At 36.0% G+C, this 16064-nt stretch overlaps 1 long non-coding RNA gene across 3 annotated transcripts; it reads right to left on the minus strand.

The window, feature by feature from the left end:
- Window positions 1–1876: 1876 nt before the first annotated feature.
- On the minus strand, window positions 1877–15514 carry LOC140961132 (uncharacterized). Of its 3 annotated transcripts, none has more exons than XR_012172287.1 (4): window positions 15399–15514; window positions 2453–4461; window positions 2223–2343; window positions 1877–2167 (listed from the first exon to the last, which is right to left on the minus strand). It is a non-coding gene; the product is annotated as an uncharacterized lncRNA (long non-coding RNA). The 3 variants fall into 3 exon arrangements; XR_012172288.1 differs by lacking the exon at window positions 15399–15514 and having other exon boundaries at window positions 2453–2613; window positions 2699–3972; XR_012172289.1 differs by lacking the exon at window positions 15399–15514 and having other exon boundaries at window positions 1877–2078; window positions 2453–2988.
- Between the last annotated feature and the right edge of the window lie 550 nt (window positions 15515–16064).

The following is a 16064-nucleotide window of genomic DNA, read 5'->3' on the forward strand; positions in this document are numbered from 1 at the left end:
CATATGTCTTGAGTAGTACTTACGGGGTTTCGTTTCTGAACAGCCAAATCAGTGGGTTAAGTATTTGGTTTGGGCTGAGCTCTGCTATAATTCGAGCTATCATTCGGCCATTCGTATGTCCCCATTCGAAGTGGTTTTTGGTAAACCTCCGCCTTCGTTGCCTTCGTACACTGCTGGATTTTCAGAGGTTGATGCGGTGGATCAATGGTTGATTGATCGCGATGCAGTATTGCAATCTGTTCGTACAAATCTATAGAGGGCTCAAGCTCGAATGAAAGCTTCAGCAGACAATCATCGCCGAGAGATGCATTTTGTGGTTGGGCAGTGGTGCTACATTCGTTTGCAACCCCACCGGCAGGTTTCGGTGTCTGGGAGAAAGTTTACTAAGCTTAGTAAACGTTTCTATGGTCCATTTAAAATCATAAAGAAGATTGGACTTGTTGCTTATAAGCTTGAACTTCCGGATTCCTGTAAAATCCATATTGTCTTTCATGTTTCTGTTCTGAAACTCTGCCCCAATCCAGAGCAAGCTCCCACTCTGTCTCTTCCACCCTTGGCAGAGGACAACCAACTGGTGGTGACACCTTTAGCTATCGTGGGTTCTCGCACAGTCAAAAGGGGATCTATGGAGGTTGATCAACTGCTGGTTCAGTGGGAAGGTCTGCCTTTGGAGGAAACCTCGTGGGAGGATGTGCAGAAATTGGCCAAACTTTACCCTACTTTTCACCTTGAGGACAAGGTGGTGCTTCGTCAGGAGGGTAATGATACAACCAGAAATAGAAGAATAAAAAGTTTTCCAACAAAATTGGTGGATTATGTAGTGCAAATAAATAAGTGATAGTTATGCAAATAACTATTGAGGTGTAAAGTGCATTGGCATATGTAAATAATAGAATAGCAAAGAGTTATAAGGAGTGGGTAGTTGGTATCAAGGTATAAATAGCTTTGTACGCTCATGATTGAGGGCAAGAAGGATATTAATAAAAAAAAATTCTAAACCATTCTCTTCTCTATTCCCTTCTCTGCTTCCTCTGTGTTCTTAAGTTTCAGGAGGGCGGCTTCTTTGAACAAGCTTCATCCTATCACATTCAGTAGGTAAAAATATTGAAATAATGATAGTATCATTCAAAAAATTCATAGATAAACATCCATGCACTTAAACTATAAGTATTTAAATAATGATAGTATCATACACAAAATTTGTTGTTAAAGTTCTATGCATTTAAATTATAAGTGTTTGTAATGAACAGAGAAACATTAAGAAGAAAATCATGTTTCATCAAATTAACACTGGAAAAAATGGCTATTTACAGCATATATATGTAAATATATTTTGGACCTTTATTCTTGTTATATATATATACTATTTCCTAAATGACCTAAACATTTATATTTCTCGAAACTTAAGCATGTTGCAGTGTTTAGGTAGTAGTGTCTATAAGAAATCAGCCACAAAATAGCTTTTAAATTACAAAATCCATAGTTAGGCTTTCAGGCATTTAAATTAAAAGCTTTTGAAAAGAATAAAAAAATAGTAAGAAGAAAATGATGCTTCAACCAAATAACCCAGGGAAAATAATAAATTTTTTCAACATATATAAATACAACATTTTGCGACTATGTTCTTATAAGGGGGTTAGTGATATACATCCTACTCTACAATAGATCGCAACATCTGTATCTTTCAAGATCCTAACCTATTGCATTGTTTAGATATTAACAGCTATAGGAAATCAGCTACAAAATAGCTTCAAAAGTACACACATTATAGGTACCTCAATCTTGTTTGGAATGTTGTAGGCCTCTGTGTGTTAAAAATCTTCTTTAGATTCAAGGCTTCTTTTACCGGTTGAGCTGGTTTGATGTTCAATGATACTTGTTGGAAGATGTTCTTTTTGTATCCCTGAAGTGCTTTCTTGAGATTCAATAATAGGTACATCTTCCAGCAACTCTTTTTGGGCATGTAAAGAGGACCACTTTTCTTCATAACGCTGACGATGATTCAAATGGCTGGAGACAAGCTATGATTGTGTTCCGTACAAATTTTCTCCCCCTTACTGGATTTCTTGATGTTGTAACTTGAAAAAGAAATTGCAAATCTTTGAAGTTTTCATTGATGTGATCGGGGCTAAGCTGCCTTTCATATTGTAGATAAGAAGAATGAAACCTAAAACATATGATGCATTTTGTGCTAAAAAGAACTGAGTATTAATCGTACATACCTTGTGTTCTACCTCAATAATCTCTTCACCTGACATGCCTAACAACATTTTTTCTTCCTTGTGCTCTACATAGACATTCAAACTTCCAGCGCCATCAAACAATTCTGCTTGGAAACGTAACCTAAACGAATATAGCCAGTTACAATGTAAGCCTATTACAATTTGTAATAAAAGTTTTAGAAATTATGTTTGTAATGAGTATACGATTTCAAGGTATAAGAATAACTTACAGTGGTTTGGGACTTGGAAAATGATGATTACAACATAGACACGTAAATTCATATCTGTAGGCAGCTCCACAAGCTTTGGAACAACTTAGACATGCTAAAAAGTATAAATGGTGCTCTGATTCTGTAATTTTCAGTTGATCTTTAATCCAGAAAGATTGAACCTGTGAATGAAAATGTATTTACACTAATACCTATTCATACAATTTAAAGAAAGGTGTAGAAATATGTGAATGAATGTGAAATTACCATCTCAGTCAAGCTAAGGATTTGTTTGATTTTTTGAATCTGAAAATCATATGGTTAGTCTATGTTTTGGCATGCTTTCTCGTACAGCCTCTGGGAAACGACATTTTCTACATATTCTTTGTTGTCTTTTAGCTTGAAAATGTGTTTGTATGTCAGTGATCCATCTCCCACAATATTTGTTCCAAGCCAAATTCGAGAAAAACGCGTTAATAAAAAACAATAACTTCGGAAAAAACTATACACAATCAGACCAAAGGAAATCAAAATTTGTTGTATAAAAAAACCCTGTCCTTTGTATCTAATGTAAAATCAAAGAGACAAAAAGAGTTTATTTGACAAAAAAAAATGAGCCAAAGTTTCACTTCATTTGATCATATGCTGAAAAAGTGAAGTTCTAAGTTAAAAAAAAGCAAGTTGGATGAAAATATATTGGAGCAATGATAAGAATATATGATGTAAGAGTTATATGATGGAAGAGTTTGAAACTTTAAGATGACTATTCTTAAAAGCTTAATGAGTCAATCTTTACAATTGCAAAAGAATGATATGATAAATAAGGTCCTGCCTTATGATTATAAGGGAACTGATTTCAAGATCTAAGCAAAGTACTCTAAAGTAATTGTTAATGAACACAAAACACATATTTGCTGCTTGCAAACTACAAGAAAGATGCTAATAAAGTTTTAATAATTAATTTAGAAGGCAACAAGGCAATAATTAACCTAGCCAACTCACACAGATTCTCTGTTATGTTGATGGAGATGGTCAAAGTAGAGTTTAATATGAATTCAACATTTACAAAGGAGATATATGAGTTGGCTATGCTGGCTGGTGGACGAGGTTATATCTTTTTGTTTTTAAACTAATTTATGTTCAAAGCTTAGCAAATAAGTCATGTTAGAATAATGAAGAATGTTAGAAACTTCCATATAACAAAAATAGCAATTTTTGACATAAAAATATTTGGTTATGGTTGGTATTTCGTAGAGAATCTGCACATAACTCCTGAATCAATTATAGAATAAATTAATAAAAATAAACTTTTGACAACAAGCTCCCTCGTAAAACCGGAAAGGAAAATAATCAATTTACGAATCTTTGATTAAAAAAATTGGATTAATGTTTGACGCTTCTCAAAGCAACATAAAGTGTTACTTATACAGAAATAGTAGTCAACGACAACTAAAGTTGTTACACATAGTCACAAATAACTATAATTCATATGTTCTCATCGTAGGTAATATATTATATTACACAAGTAACAACAAAAACAACCACAATATGTTTTTAAACTATAATAATAAAATGGTAAGTGAGTGAATAATAAGGATATGAGAAAGACATTAGCTAACAATATACGTACATATCAATCAAAATAAAACCATGAACTAAATATAGCAAGCTACTTCCAAAAAAATAGAGATCGATTAAGGAACTTTGAAATAACATAACAAATAATGGGGTTCTCAATTACCATAACTTCAACCGATCAGCATGGGGTGTTGGAGGATCAAATAGAATAGTAAATTTTTTTTGCTTTTTTACCTTAGACACAAAAAGTCAGGGAAATGTTTTTTTATAGCCTCATAAGCAAACCAAAGTAATGGACTTTGAAGTTATTGCGATTAAACTCTGATCAATAGCTCAACACAACACAAATTTTGACATTGTGTGAAACTGAATTCCCTCAAGTAAAAGCAGAATCTTACGAGATTTGATTGATGGTGTAGCAGTTTCTATTTGTCTAACATGCTCTACGTTTCCTGTATGAAAGATTGGATGACATTGCATGTTAGGTATAAATGTCTGAGAGAGAGTAAATAATTTAATATTTAGTTGTTTAACAAGGACAATGAGTGATAAGGTTGGATGTTACTGTAGTTAGAGCAAAGCAGCAGAGGAAAATAGTTTTCACGGTTTGTTAAACACTGATCAGGCCTTAATTATGTGTTTTTCTATTTTTCTAAGAATTTAGTAAAGTATACATTTGTTTTAATTACTCCGTTGATTAGGTTGCATATTATACTTTAATTTATATTTATATTACCCCTATGTTCTATCTCTATTTTAGTTTCACCTGTTGGATCTCGATTTTCTATGTGCCCAAACGCAGCGGAAGTTTAAAATTTTATTTTATTTTGACAATCAAAATATGTTTATATTTGGGCACTCGTATGATTTTATCGTAAACATTCATAGGGTGTTGGAATTTCATACCTTAGGTGAATTAATCACATGGCTCCAACTATTCCGGGTTTAGCGGAGATAGCTCTTGATGAAATCCCTACGAACTTTCTTCAAAAGCTTGTTTCCTTCTAATCAGGTACACGACTAGATGATTTATTCCTCTTCCAATTTGCACTAGAAAATATGGAAGAGATTTTGCGTAGGAGAAAATATTTGAGAGACGGCTCAAACTATTAACTTCAAGGTGGTCGAAATTCTTTTGAGAGGAGAGGAGAGGTTTCTAGAAAAATTATGAAAGAATTCTTATCAACCCTAAGCCTAATACACATATATATAAGCTTAGGGCCCATTAATAAATTAATTACTTAATGGGCTTAATCAATTAATTATTCTAGTCCAACTAGTTTAATTAATTAATTAATCTTTTAAAGTTCAATTAAAAACCTTAATAATTTGTATGTTGGTCTTGTACTCTTACAAGCCCATAATACATACACCCATTACATTTAATTTAAATCATTTATAAATTCAACATTTGAATTTATTAAATTAAATCCATTATAAATTCAACATTTGAATTTATTATAAATTCAACTCCTTGAATTTTATTACCTCCAAAATTTAATATTCAATAAACTCAACTTTTGAGTTTAATAAATTAAATTCTCAAGTTTTATAAATTCAACACTTTGAATTTATTCTCTCCATATTTCATAAATTCAACTTCTTGAATTTATTATCTCATAAATTCAACTCCTTGAATTTATTTTCTCAAAATTTAATTATCATAAATTCAACTCCTTGAATTTACTATATCATAATATAAATTCAACATCTTGAATTTATTCTCTCAAAATTTAATTATCATAAATTCAACTCCTTGAATTTACTATAATATATAAATTCAACTACTTGAATTTATTCTCTCAACGGGAATAAATGATCCAGTACTTGTGTGACCCCCAATGGTTCAGGGATACAGCTAGCCGTGGGTTCACAACTCTTTGTGATTCAGAATAACAGTTATTCTTATTCGGGCTTACCCTAGTTAGCCCCATTCTGTTCATCAACACCTTGATCAAGAATGTCAGAACTCATTTCTGATTGCAACCATCGGATCATGGTAAGAGCGTCTAGTAGCATCGCCCCATGATCCCCTAGGTATCGCTGATAGTGCCTACAAGAACCAGTCGATTATGATTAACGTAGAGTACGGTCCCTTCATCTCATATATCCAATCGAATCTGCAACCATTGGTTCATCGAGGGTTGCATCTTAATTCGATAACTATGTGACAACTATAATAGTGGCATCGCGTGTATTATTGGAGAACTCTTTCTCTAACGTACATCTCATACTCTGGCCAGAGATTCCATGCACTATTATTACATCAGATCACATAGGATATCCACACCCGTATGTGAGCGGTGAATCCCCGACTACAATGCACTGGCTCCTATATGTGTCGCAACTATACCCAACCTCGCCACCTGATGACTCTCCTGGTGCCGGTAAACGAGTCAAAGCACAGCCCTAGCATATAGAGCCTCAGTGTTGTCCCGGGTCGTAAGGACTAATGGTGTACAATCATAACCACAGACTTATCCTCTCGATGAATGATAACCACTTGGAAAGTCCGAGGGAGGGTTGTTCAGTATAATCATCATATGACTACCCATCTGTATGTTTGGACATCTCTACGCCCTTACCAAGAAACGCAGTACACAACATCACAGATGCTAGTCTCGAGTTCGAGCGACCTTTATCCCTGTTTTAGGCGGCTGAATCGACTAGGAACGAATTTAGAATATGCAGTGTTTACAAATGAGTTTCAACATCGAATTACGATTCATTTGTATTAAAGCATAATCAAGGACTTTATCTATGCTGCTTGCATGGGTATACAGATAAAGTACAACAAAACCATTAAAAAGTAAATTATATTAAAATAAAGATTGTTTATTACAACTGAGTCAATAAATTTCCTAGCCAACAGTTGGCTTACAGGGCATCTACTCTAACAATCTCCCACTTGCCCTAGAGCCAACTACCCATAAACTTTAATCTCATTGCTTCGCGATGCTTTTCAAACAATGGTCCTGGCAAGAGCTTTGTAAGTGGATCAGCAACATTATCTGCAGAGGCGACTCTTTCAACTGATATATCTCCTCTTCCCACAATCTCCCGGATGATGTGGAACTTCCTCAATATATGTTTGGATCTTTGATGAGACCTTGGTTCCTTTGCTTGCGCAACGGCACCAGTGTTGTCGCAGTACACCGGGACTGGATCAACTCCATTAGGAATGACGCCCAACTCTTGGACAAAATTCCTCATCCAAACTGCCTCTTTGGCTGCAGCTGATGCAGCAACGTATTCAGCTTCAGTGGTGGAATCCGCAACGTGTCTTGCTTGGAACTCTTCCAAGAGACAACCGCACCATTAAGCATGAATACAAAACCAGATGTCGATTTCGAATCATCTACGTCACATTGGAAGCTAGAATCAGTGTATTTCAATTCTCCACCCCCATAGACCATGAACAAGTTCTTAGTTCTTCTCAAGTACTTAAGAATATCTTTCACGGCCTTCCAATGCATTGGACCAGGGTTCGCCTGATATCTGCTTGTAACACTCAGAGCGTAAGCAACATCAGGACATTTCGATATCATACCATACATGATACTACCAATGGCTGACACATATGGAATACGTGTCATTATCTCTATCTCTTCATCAGTTTTGGGACACATGGCTGTAGATAGAGTAACACTATGACACATTGGTAAGTATCCTCTCTTGGACTCTTCCATAGAGAATATCTTCAGAATGGTATCGATATAAGTGACTTGGGTGAGTCCCAGCATCCTCTTCGATCTATCTCTATAGATCTTTATTCCCAATACATAAGATGTTTCACCCATGCACTTCATGGAGAATTTACTTGCTAACCATACTTTAGTTGATTGCAGTAATCCTACATCATTCCCAATGAGCAGAATATCATCAACATAAAGTACTAGGAATGTCACTGCACTCCCACTAACTTTCTTGTACACGCATGGTTCCTCACGATTCTTAGCAAAACCAAACTCTTTGATAGTGCTATCAAATCTGAGGTTCCATCTCCTTGACGCCTGCTTGAGATCATATATTGATCTCTGAAGTTTGCATACCTTATACTTACTTCCTACTGATGTGTATCCCTCAGGTTGAGACATATAAATTTCTTCTTTCATGTCTCCATTGAGGAATGCAGTCTTTACATCCATTTGCCATATCTCATAGTCATACCATGCTTTTATGGCTAGTAGTATTCTAATGGACTTAAACATAACAACTGGTGAAAAAGTTTCCTCATAGTCAACTCCTTGCCTTTGAGTATAACCTTTTTGCAACCAGTCTTGCTTTGAAGGTCACTATCTTCCCATCCGCCCCAAGCTTTCTTTTGTAGATCCATTTGCATCCTATGGGAACAATTCCCTCAGGTGGATCCACTAATGTCCAGACTTGGTTTGAATACATAGAGTCCATTTCTGACTGCATGGCTTCAAGCCATTTGCTTGAATCAGTATCAGATATTGCTTCTTTGAAATTCATTGGATCACATCCAACACAAGGCTCATCATGGCCTTGTTCATGAAGAAGTGTATATCTTGCAGGTGGTCTAATAACCCTATCAGACCTTCTAGGAGCTTGTACTTCAACTACTGGTTTTTGGGGATTAGATTCAACTACTATAGTTGAAGGAGTATCTTGAATTTCTTCAAGTTCTATCATCTTATCTTTTCTATCTAATAGGAACTCTCTTTCCAAAAAGGTGGCATTTCTTGAATCAAACACTTTTGCTTCATTGGGATGATAGAAATAATATCCAACAGAATTCTTTGGATATCATACAAAGTAGCACAAAGTGGATCTACTATCCAATTTGTCTCCCACTGTCTGCTTCACGTAAGCAGGACATCCCCATATTCTCAAGTAAGAATATTTGGGAGGTTTTCCCATCCATATCTCATATGGTATTTTATCCACAGCTTTAATATGGACATTATTCAACAACATTGCCACAGTTTCAAGCGCAAAGCCTCAAAACGATGTAGGCAATTCAGTGAATCCCATCATGGATCGAACCATGTCCAACAAGGTTCGATTTCGACTTTCAGAAACACCATTCAATTGTGGAGTCCACTGTGAGAGAATCACATTCTCTTTTAGATTACCTAAAAAAAATCAGCACACAAGTATTCTATCCCTCGATCAGATCGAAGTGTCTTAATACTCCTTTCTAGCTGATTTTCTTCTTCAGATCTGAATTCTTTGAACTTTTCAAATGTTTCAGATTTGTGTTTCAATAAACATACCTATACCTCGAATGGTCATCAGTAAAGGTAATGAAGTAGGATTGCCCAAATATTGTGCTAACATTTAGCGGGCCACAAACGTCTGTATGGATCAAATCCAGTAGACCATGCGCACGTTCCACGTTTCCATCGAATGGAGTCTTGATCATTTTTCTTTTAGACAGGACTTACCTACGTTGGTAGAGAATTTATGTCTGACAAGTCAAACATGCCTTCTCCCACTAGCTTGTGCATCATTCTTTGAGAAATATGACCTAGTCTAGCGTGCCATATTTGTGCAGGATTTGGATCTTTTAATTTTCTTTTGTTTGTTGTTGAAATCCTGTTTAATTTGGACATTCACTTATCATTTCCAAAACATTTTTGGCCCAGATAATTTCTTATGTCCATTCTTCTTGCAGTGAAACAAATATGTTCTAACTTATCGGACTTTGTGGGCCCTTTAAGTATCCTTCGGAGTTTGCTTCTTATTGGGTTTGTTTTTCTTTGTGAGGGGCAGAACATTTCTTTCTCTTACCTTGTGGGCTATTTTTCGTTCCTGACAAGAAGCCCAATTAGGAAACATCATTTTCCTATTTTATGGTAGCTTCATAAGTGATAATCATATTGACTAGCTCTTCAAGGCTATCATCAATCTTAATCAAATTGAAGTTCACCATAAACTCGTCAAATGAGGAAGAGAATGACAACAAATTGATGTCATCAAGTAACTCGTTGGGAATCACATATTCCAGGCCCACCACTTTCTCAATAAGCCCAAACATATGTACACCACGCTCATGGACCAAAGCCCCATCTTGCATTCGTGTAGTCATGAGCAATTAAAAATGGTGTACATCACTGTACGAATTTCATGCACCATGCAACTCTTGCATCTGTATTCGAATGTCAGCAGAATTCAATCATTTCCTCAAACTGTCCCTACAGTTCATTTGACATAGAAGCGAGCACATTACACTTTAGCTTGCACACTATGGTCCCGCCATCTTGCATGCATTGTCAGTTCAGCAAGACTGACATTAGTGTGTATGTCATTTTCTCCGAATTCATAACAATTTTCCCAACCAGTCTTGAAAATTAGATTCGGTTAGCTGTTAATAACAAAATTTGATTATGTGACGAAATCGAAAATATACTGATATGGAAACAGAATAATAGTTGCTGATTATTTTAAAATAATTTTAAGATATAAAATATGGATTTTTATTTTATAAATTCTCTCCCACTATTTTGACATTTTCACCACCCTCTGATGAAAAAGGAAAATCGTATTTTCTTAGTGGGCACGTAGAGTCCAATTAGCCAATTATAATCCCGAATAATATCAGCCAATTATAATTTCTAAAAGGTAGAATCCAATTGCATCCCTATGCAACCTCCGCGTGTTTTGCCTCACGTTTAATAAGGACCCAATAATATGACGCCGTTTATTTTCGCGTGTCAAACCAACCCATCAATGTTGAATTGTAGTAGACGGTCGCCATGAGTTCCCCCAATAATATGAGCTGAAGTCATGGGAGTTCCACTCAATTCACATCATATGTCCGGTGGAAGTCACAGCTTTCCGGCGTCCAGGCCTCCCCAATAATATGAGCCAGACACTGTCCGCGGGTAGCGATCAACATGCAACCACGGTTGATGGAAGGCAAGGAAAAATTAAACTCTTTTAATTTTTACTTTTTCGGTTTGATATAAATTTTGAATCATATTCAAAATGAGGGATTTTAATTTTAAAATTGTCTCATCATTTTAATTTAAAAATCGCGTGCCATGAGTTTGTATGTTTGCCGGATTCATGCAACTATATTATCTAATAATATACATACATGCATACTACTATATATCGCATATATCATAATATGACATTCAACAATAAATAAGGATGATCGATCGCCAACACTATTAGATCCATGTGAGCCATACATGGATCCAGGTCCAAAACCTAAGTGAATGCAGGGATGCAAATGCAACTATTACAAAAGCTTCCAATATTTTACATGTCTTCATCTTGATCATCGGGCCCACCATCTTCCAGTCTTGATCTCCCACTATTTCTAATAATTAAATTTGAATAACCATGGCACATAAGGGATACATCTCATGGGGTGGGAACGGGCCATAAACCAGGCCTACTTTAATAATATCAAATATTATAAAAATGAATAAAAACAGTAAAATATCCTAACATACACCTAACACATTGGTCAAGGCTCTCGATCATCCTTTATGCATTTAATATCAAATATTAACATCAATTTAATTAAACAATTTAATTAGTTGATAAATCATATATCTAATAATTTATCACAAACCACCACAATTATTAAAGAACTTAATAAATTAAATAAACCCCTTTATTTAATTTCCAATTAAATCAATAATAATTGATTTCTTGTAAAAACTCATTTTTACCATAAATAATTAAAATCATATTCTAATTATTTATTTCACAAGAAAATTATTAATTTTCCAAAAATTAATTTTTAAAAAGAAAAATTGAACCAATTTTCAAAAATATCAATTTTACCCAAAATTTTGAAAAATCAGAAAAACCGAGCCTGACGAGTCCTACGAGTACATGATCTTCCTATCCTGTAGCTATGTAGCTAAGAGTTATGAGTTAATGAGTTACTATCCTTATAGGTATCTTAATGGGGCTTTATAGGACTTATTAGGGCTTCCTAAAGAGCTATAAGAAGGAGTTAAGGACTATTAATGGATAAGAGGGGAGTTTCTTGTATTTACGAGACCGTAGGCACCCCGTAGGGGGGACGAGGGCCAAGGCTCTGCCTCGGTCCACCACCGGAGGGGATCCCTAAGGGGAGGATTCCGTATGGAGTTTGTCTTGTGGTCCGGTCCGGCCCCCGGAGGGCAGCAGGAAATAAAGAAAACCCTGAGCTAAATGAATAAGGGAAGGCTGCTCGGGTGAGTAGCCTGACCAATATTAGAGCGTCTATATAAGCGGGTTCAATATTAAGATGGCCATTATATGACCAAAACCAAAGAAAAGAGATCCAAAACACGGAAACCCACCCAAAAGGAAGCCCACATTCCCTCCGTATGGAGCCACCTTCTTCACCCCGGCATGCCATCTCCTACCAAAAGTAGGGAATAAGGACCACCACCCCCCTATTCCGGAAAATAAAAATATTATAAGCACAATAATTGGCCCAAGTGCTATTTTTACCCAAGGCTTTGCTACTTCAGGTCTTTTAACTCTTTATTTCCTGCTGCCCTCCGGGGGCCGGGCAGTGGGAATTCTAAAGATTCCCCTAGGCAGCTCGACGCATCTAGTTTCGGTCTTGCTAACGGCCCTTTTTAGCCTTCGGCTATTACCGGCTGGCAACGCTTGGCCCAAGATTGGATTTTGGATCCGTCGGGACTGGCGGGGCTCGAACCCGCCCCAGATCGTTACGCCTTTCGTGCGGGTCGGAACTTACCCGACAAGGAATTTCGCTACCTTAGGACCGTTATAGTTACGGCCGCCCTTGTCATGAGATAATGGAAGCCCTAACATCCTTGTCCAGTAGGCCTATGCAATAGCTCTCATAGAATGGGTCTCTAGAGATGTCTCTATAAGATGGGGATTCCGAGTGGGATGTGATCAACAAGGAAAGACTTGATTCAATCTTTCGGGTTGCTTATTACCGATTGATAAACAACAGTACGAGAAGGCGGACANAAATTAATCACATGGCTCCAACTATTCCTTGTTTAGCGGAGATAGCTCTTGATGAAATCCCTACGAACTTTCTTCAAAAGCTTGTTTCCTTCTAATCAGGTCCACGACTAGATGATTTATTTCTCTTCCAATTTGCACTAGAAAATATGTAAGAGATTTTGCGTAGGAGAAAATATTTGAGAGACGACTCAAACTATTTACTTCAAGGTGGTCGAAATTCTTTTGAGAAGAGAGGAGAAGTTTTTAGAAAAATTATGAATGAATTCTTATCGACCCTAAGCCTAATACACATATATATAAGCTTAGGGCCCATTAATAAATTAATTATTTAATGGGCTTAATCAATTAATTATTCTAGTCCAACTAGTTTAATTAATTAATTAATCTTTTACAGTTCAATTAAAAACCATAATAATTTGTATGTTGGCCTTGTACTCTTACAAGCCCATAATACATACACCCATTACATTTAATTTAAATCATTTATAAATTCAACATTTGAATTTATTAAATTAAATCCATTATAAATTCAACATTTGAATTTATTATAAATTCAACTCCTTGAATTTTATTACCTCCAAAATTTAATATTCAATAAACTCAATTTTTGAGTTTAATAAATTAAATTCTCAAGTTTTATAAATTCAACACTTTGAATTTATTCTCTCCATATTTCATAAATTCAACTTCTTGAATTTATTATCTCATAAATTCAACTCCTTGAATTTATTTTCTCAAAATTTAATTATCATAAATTCAGCTCCTTGAATTTACTATAATATATAAATTCAACTACTTGAATTTATTCTCTCAACGGGAACAAATGATCCAGTACTTGTGTGACCCTCAATGGTTCACGGATACAGCTAGCCGTGGGTTCACAACTCTTTGTGATTCAGAATAACACTTATTCTTATTCGGGCTTACCCTAGTTAGCCCCATTCTTTTCATCAACACCTTGATCAAGAATGTCAGAACTCATTTCTTATTGCACCCATCTGATCATGGTAAGAGCGTCTAGTAGCATCGCCCCATGATCCCCTAGGTATCGCTGATAGTGCCTACAAGAACCAGTCGATTATGATTAACGTACAGTACGGTCCCTTCATCTCATATATCCAATCGAATCTGCAACCATTGGTTCATCGAGGGTTGCATATTAATTCGATAACTATGTGACAACTATAATAGTGGCATCGCGTGTACTATTGGAGAACTCTTTCTCTAACGTACATCTCATACTCTGGCCAGAGATTCCATGCACTATTATTACATCAGATCACATAGGATATCCACACCCGTAGGTGAGCGGTGAATCCCTGACTACAATGCACTGGCTCCTATATGTGTCGCAACTATACCCAACCTCGCCACCTGATGACTCTCCTGGAGCCGGTAAACGAGTCAAAGCACAGCGCTAGCATATAGAGCCTCAGTGTTGTCCCGGGTCGTAAGGACTAATGGTGTACAATCATAACCACGGACTTATCCTATCGATGAATGATAACCACTTGGAAAGTCCGAGGGAGGGTTGTTCAGTATAATCATCATATGACTACCCATCTGTATGTTTGGACATCTCTATGCCCTTACCAAGAAACGCAGTACACAACATCACAGATGCTAGTCTCGAGTTCGAGCGACCTTTACCCCTGTTTTAGGCGGCTGAATCGACTAGGAACGAATTTAGAATATGCAGTGTTTACAAATGAGTTTCAACATCGAATTACGATTCATTTGTATTAAAGCATAATCAAGGACTTTATCTATGCTGCTTGCATGGGTATACAGATAAAGTACAACAAAACCATTAAAAAGTAAATTATATTAAAATAAAGATTGTTTATTACAACTGAGTCAATAAATTTCCTAGCCAACAGTTGGCTTACAGGGCATCTACTCTAACATCACCGGCATCTACTTGTTCAAGGTATTTATTCATCCCTGTAAGTGCTTCTTCGAGACGTGGGAGCTGGGAAGTCTACCATAGGTTTATGCATTGTTGAAAGGCAATCTTTTCAAGTTTTTGTGAAATTATTTTTATGGATTCCATATTACTTTATGAGGCCTAAGCTTTTCTCTTAGAAATTGAAGTTACAGTACTTGCTGGTTCCTAAGCTTTTCTTTTAGCCACTGAATCTACATGCCTGATATTGTAAGAATCATCTGATGGCTGAATTAGGACAACAACGGCGAAGAGTATCAGGGAAAACAAAAAAAACCCACACGAAAGCGACAATGCTGTTTTTTTACCCAAAAGGCATCGCCTAAATAACCCATTCAATGAATTAGGACAACGAAGGCGAAGAGTATCAGGGAAAACAAAAACCCAAACGAAAGCGATGGTGCTATTTTTTTTACCCAAATTGCATCGCCTAAATAACCCATTCAATGAGTTAAGACAACAAAGGCGAAGAACACCATGGATAACAAAAAACCCAAACAAAACCAAGAGAAGAACACTAACCTAGTAGAAGCTTTCCAACCCAAGAAGAGAGAGCACCGCTAGGAAGACATGAAGCTCAAGAAACCGTGAACAAGTAAGGAAGATGGAATAAACGAACAAAAGGGAAGAAACAAAAAGGAGTTAAGGACCTGTGCTTTGTAAATCGGTTCCATGGGTTGCTTTCCATTTTTTTTAGCGGTGGATTGCAAAACATGTAACAAGTTGTCATCTATTTTGCAAAGAGAATTACACGTGTTAAGTGATGACCTGCTACTGTACTGAAACTGATCATTTCAATCAACTTCACGCTTTAATATAAGTAGATAATTTGGTAGAAAGCTAGACCCAATAACCTTAGTATAGGCCCATTAGACCTATTATAATGAAGGAAAATTATTTAGTTTAGGAAAGTTTTCGAAAATAATAACCGAGCCTCCTGAAAGTCCTTGTTATCTTCCAAAATCGATTACCGGTTTAAAATACAACTTGGCATGTAAAAGCACCTCAAAAAAACCATTTTCGAAATCACTTATTATATATGCCATATATAAATAATTTGAATAATCATTTAATAAAAATATTTTTCCTTTACAGTATCTGGTCTTTGTTCCTTGATCGCGTTTCGAATAACCCTTAAAAACACTATTTTTTGCATTCTAATAGAAAACCACATTTTAAACATATAAT

Source organism: Primulina huaijiensis, chromosome 16 (assembly GCF_012295235.1).
Source record: "Primulina huaijiensis isolate GDHJ02 chromosome 16, ASM1229523v2, whole genome shotgun sequence".
Classification (NCBI taxonomy): Eukaryota; Viridiplantae; Streptophyta; class Magnoliopsida; order Lamiales; family Gesneriaceae; genus Primulina; species Primulina huaijiensis.